The 5,801-nt window shown below is 35.7% G+C and overlaps 1 long non-coding RNA gene across 1 annotated transcript; it reads right to left on the reverse strand.

The window, feature by feature from the left end:
• Positions 1-4,690: 4,690 nt before the first annotated feature.
• Positions 4,691-5,523, reverse strand: LOC126597493 (uncharacterized). Its single transcript, XR_007614268.1, has 3 exons — positions 5,043-5,523; positions 4,906-5,005; positions 4,691-4,858 (listed from the first exon to the last, which is right to left on the reverse strand). It is a non-coding gene; the product is annotated as an uncharacterized LOC126597493 (long non-coding RNA).
• Between the last annotated feature and the right edge of the window lie 278 nt (positions 5,524-5,801).

Here is a 5,801-nt window from a genome sequence, read left to right on the forward strand (position 1 = left end):
TTAGTCACATATTGTTGAATACTCTACTTTAAAAAAAAAAAATTGTTATTAGCATTCCAAAAATTTTATTTGGCACTCTAAATTTTTCATAATTAGAAAAAAAAAAAATACACTTGCGAAAAGTGTAGAATGAAAATTTTAAAATACTAATAACAGTTTCCTTTTTTTATTTGCTATTTTAAAATGGTTTGAATTGAATTTGGTGGAACCGTGTCTTTTGCTTTAGTATCTACTTTGGTTTCCTTTGGAATAATACATCTAGTTTGTATTGTGACTTGTAATATAAAGTAATAGAAATCTGAATTCAAATTTTTAAAACGTGTTTGGCTGACGGTGGACCTTACTTTTCACGCTCGGCTACCAAAATATGACCAAACTCACCGTTATTCATTGGAGAAATGTTATGAAAATTATCTTCAAAGTAAAATTTTTTATGAATTTTCTATCATTTTATATTTTAACATAATATTTTATAATATTTACATAATAATTAATATAAATTGTGAGGTGACAAAGAGTTTATAAAGAGTCTCAATTTAAGAGAATTTCTTTAGCATGTCTATATTCCTTTTTTTTACTAGAAGCCATAGATGGTATTTCATTGGTCTCAGAAAAAAATACAAATACAAAAAACTGTTAATTGGGTACAATGTTCCGATGACCATAATTGATGTGGAGTGAAATAGTCTAGACATACAAATTAGAGTAACCTCCTACATGACTACCATAAATACGAAGCTATGAACACAAACATACGAGCCGTCACCTGTGCAGACATGTCACTAATAACGATAGACGCATCAATAATATTTCAGCAACACACTAGTCATCACTAAATTACGAGGCAACATAAAATCATTGTACAAAAGCAAGACCACATAGAATTATTATTGAAAAACGAAACCACATAACTCAATTGCTCAATGAACTCACAAATCGGCTCGGCTCGGCTCTGTGGATGAACAAAGAGGCCACCAACTCACCATTATTCCTTAACTAGAATAAAAAGTATAAAAATTTGTGCTTGGCTTTGGCACTTCTTCTGGTTGAGACCTGCATTGCCAAATTTATTTAACAGTATTTGAATTAGGTGAAGAGTATTTAAATTACTTTGACTGTTGACTTTCCCCATTTTTTGCAAAATAATTTTTGATACGTTTACTAGTTGTGGAATAAATAAAGGAAAACATAATTTACATTTTAAACTCCGGAATCCAATATCTTAAAAAGAAATCATAAATCAAGTAGCTCATCTAGTTCATATTCGTTCATTCCATTCTTGATTCATGATTTCCCTCATAATTGCCATAGTTATTATTGGAATAACTTTCCTACAACATCATGTGCATGTCCATGTATCCATGTAAAAGAGAGACAGAAATCAAAGCATATGAATGTTTTTTCGATCATGGGGATGGTCAATGGTGCCATAACATTAAGAGGAAAACAAAACTCGTTATATTATTATGCGGTTTTCAAACGTGTTGCGCAAAGACTTCGAGAGACGGCATCCGTGACGATTAACAAACCTTCTCCTCGAGAAACAGTGGGTGTGGAAGTCCTGTCCAAATTGGTTAGGCCTTGGTTCGATTTCGATACATGCATCTGGTTGGGCATAAGTGGGAGTATATGTTTTAAATGTTTTTTAGTATTTTAGGTTGGTAACGGTAAGACCAAGTGGTTATTAGTTTGACTGTGTGTCAGAGTTGACTAAACAACTGAGCTTCCTTAGTTCATGTCCTCTGTAATTTGTAACGATGGGCTTCCCAGCCCTTCCTAGGTCTTTATTTGGTAGTGTAAGGTCATCTCTAACCGAAGGGTCCAGAGGGTCAGAGGGCCGAAAATAACCCTAAAATCGTCTCCAACCGAGGGCTAGGCCAGAGGGCTCGAGAATCTGGGAGGGCCCCACGGAATTTCAAAGGGCCAAAGGGCCAAAGGGCTGGCTGCTGACTGGCTATTTTTTTTATAGTTTTGTTATTCCTGTCGGTTATAACCGACATGAATACATGCTATTATTTAATATACTAAATAATAGTGTATTCCTGTCGGTTATAACCGACATGATTGTTTTAAAAAAGAATTCAAATGAAACGGCTACTAGCCGTTGCATTTGATTTGTTTTTTTTTTTACATTATTATTATTATTTTTTATTTACAAAATTTTTCATATAACTTCTATTTTTTCCTATAACTTCTATTTCACAAAATTTGGTTCATATTTTTTTTTAAATTCCATTTTTTTCCTATAACTTCTATTTCACAAATTTTGTTTCATATTTTTTTTAAATTCCATTTTTTCCCTATAACTTCTATTTCACAAATTTTGTTTCATATTTTTTTTAAATTCCATTTTTTTCCCTATAACTTCTATTTCACAAAATTTGTTTCATATTTTTTTTTCCTATAACTTCTATTTCACAAAATTTATTTCATATAGTTTTTTAAATTCCATTTTTTCCTATAACTTCTATTTCACAAAATTTGTTTCATATTTTTTTTTAAATTCCATTTTTTTTCCTATAACTTATATTTGACAAAATTTGTTTCATATTTTTTTTTAAATTCTATTTTTTTTCCTATAACTTCCTAAGCCATTATACAACATTAAATTAAATTAAGTAGCATGAAACAACATGAAACAATATGAAACAACATTAAATAACATTAACCAACATAAAAATTATACAACATGAAACTTAAACAACATTTTAGTTGTAGTTTTTAAATAATAAATTATGTTTGGCCCTATGGCCCTTTGGCCCTCGGTTGGAGACGATTTTTTGTGACAGGGCTAAAACGAGCCCTCTGGCCCTTTGGCCCTCGGTTGGAGACGGAGACAAATATGGCCATGTACTATTCATTAAAATATTAATATCTTGGAGAATCTTGGAGGGCCAGAGGGCTAAAACGAGCCCTCTGGCCATCCATCGGTTAGAGATGGCCTAAGGGGGTGATGTTTTTAGCATTAGATGTGGCGTTGAGGAATAATGTATTCATTTACACTACTCAGTGTTTTATGTTTTAAATTGGTTGTTTGCCTCCTTGTAGGCTTTCTTTGTATCTTTTGGGCATTTTTTCCCTGGTAATGAAGTATCCAGTTCACCAAAAAAAAAAAAAAAAAACAACTGAGCTTCCACAATATTCTCTGAAATTGGACCTCTGAACAGATATGAAGTAAGGTGAATGAATTTAGAGATGGTGAGTGAAAGAATAAGGAGTGAAAAGGGGAGGTTGGACAAGTGGGTTAATTGAGAACCCAATAGTGTGCAAGAGAAACGAAATTATTGGGCATTGCCCACGGGCCCAATATTTACAGAAATGACACTTGTTATATCCCACTTGTTACTTATATCCCATGAATCATCATCATTATATAGAGGAATACCTTAACGATGAAGAAAATTCATAGTCTAACACACAAACCGAAGCGGTATCTCAAACAAATAACAAAATAACGTGTGAAAAAGTAACGACACATAGCGTTATGTTGTTAGCTGTTTCAAGCTTGGATATGACACCATTGCGGACAGATGAGCTCCCAACCAATGCTAAGAGGACCATCAACGTCCGCACAATAATCTATATGCGACATTTGTAAGAATCCTATGTGGCCTCAACTAGTTAAAGATAAAAGAGAAATAATATGTTGATAATACAAATTAATAAGAGTTTGGATACGTGGAAAGCTAAATCACATAATGAGGGGTATACTTTCATTGTGCATTTGAAAGGAAGCACTAATCACAACCACCTCTACACGATTGAGATTTAAAGCAATGGGAAAATAACCAACCCTCCACGATAGATGGGAGTTGGCTGTCATTGCTTCTATAAGTGCAAGAGTTCCCTGCTCACAGAGAAATACGATCTGCAATTAGGGTTCTATTACCATTGGAATATAAGGTCTTGAGTGAGTAGAAGAATTCTTGAGTGTGTTAACAGTAACCTGCACTAGGTAAGTCTTTCTTATCTAATTTCAAATCTTGACCTAGTATACATGCTAATAACTAAGGTTATTCCAACATTTGGTATTAGAGCCTAGTTAGCAAACCCTAGGTCCGATGAATTAATAAGAGATCCTAATGCTCTAAGAATGTATAAAATTTGTAAGGTGATTGCTATAGTTTATTTCTTTTTATCGTGGGCACTATAACTCTTCCACTAATATGTATTTCTCTTCTCTGTGTTTGTGTTGGTTTATGGAGTTGGGGATTTTATGGAAATTTTGGTCTGGGAAAGGATGCATGGAGTGATTCAATTTCTAAGGTTTTTACTCTTGTTGACGATGAAACCAAGCGAAGATCGCAAAGCCTTGGGAAGATCTTACTGGCCTCGGTCTTGGCCATGGTGGTGGAGACGACATTTCTGGTAGACGTAACGAAGACGATGCTCCAACTGAACGGCGAGTCATTGTCTTCTGGGTCAACCCATCATTCCTGACATTGGGAGAGATCGTGCGAGAGCAAGGTCCGCTAGGATTGTACAACGGCTTGTTGCTCAGAAAGATGAAGGTTTACTCAAAAGGAATAACCAATTTCCTATTTACATGCGTTGTGGTTCAAAAACCCATGAAATGTTCACATTCTTTTCCAAAGAGGAGAATGTATAAGTTGTTAGGTGTTTTTAATATGTGTATAGCATCATATTGATCAGGCTACATTCTTGTCCAAAGACATTGTAGACATTGAAATTTCGTCGAAATAAATGTTAGCCATCACATTAAAATTACATTTGTAAACATTGAAATTTTAGTGAAATAAATGTTGACCATTGCATTAAAACTACAACCTTCACCCAAATTCACCTACAACATACACCCAAATTCACCTACAACAATCCATCCAAATTCACCTACAACCTTCACCCAAATTCACCTACAACAATCCATCCAAATTCAACTACAACCTCCACCCAAATTCACCTACCCAAATTCACCTACAACATACACCCAAATTCACCTACAACAATCCATCCAAATTCACCTACAACCTCCACCCAAATTCACCTACCCAAATTCACCTACAACATACACCCAAATTCACCTACAACAATCCACCAATTCACCTACAACATCCACCAAAACAAATGGATGGTGGTGGTTCATTCCCAAAGCCTATAAATAGGCTCCTCCATCAAAGAATCAAAGGAGGATTTTTTACATACACTTTCTCTACTCCCAAATTGGAAGAGAAGTCACACCACACCAAAGCCTTGAAGCCTCGAAACTTAGAAGCTCTCAAGCAAATCCCGAAGGATCAAGAAAGCCCTCTTCGTTCTTCGTGAAATCCTCCTTCAAGATCAAGCCCCAACACCCCTTGAAGAACTTCCACCCATTCAAGATCAAGCCCCGACGGCCCTTGAAGAAGGTGTTCATCATTCATCAACTGTTCGTCCAAGATCAAGCCTCGACGGCCCCTGGATCAACAACACTACATCTACACGTTTCAAAGATAGAATCAGAGGCCAAATTCGTAGAAGAGATTGTAACCCCTAAATCATTAATACAAATATTATTTTGTACACGTGTTCTTGTCTCATTCATTGCAGGAATTCCGTGTTTACAAATTTGGCACGCCCAGTGGGACAGTCTCTACCTCTCATCTCTATCTTTGAATCCGCAACAAGCACAAATGGCGTTAAGGAAGGCCCAAGTTGTTCTCGCTGCCAATGCAAGAAACAAGAGCGTCATCACGACAGGGGGCGTCACTTCAGGCATCATAACTCGAAGCAAGGCAAAAGCTCTTTCTGCCGCCTCTTCCGCCCCTGCATCAACTCCGCCGAAGGCACAAGAGCACCCAAGG

This window comes from Malus sylvestris, chromosome 13 (assembly GCF_916048215.2).
Source record: "Malus sylvestris chromosome 13, drMalSylv7.2, whole genome shotgun sequence".
Classification (NCBI taxonomy): domain Eukaryota; kingdom Viridiplantae; phylum Streptophyta; class Magnoliopsida; order Rosales; family Rosaceae; genus Malus; species Malus sylvestris.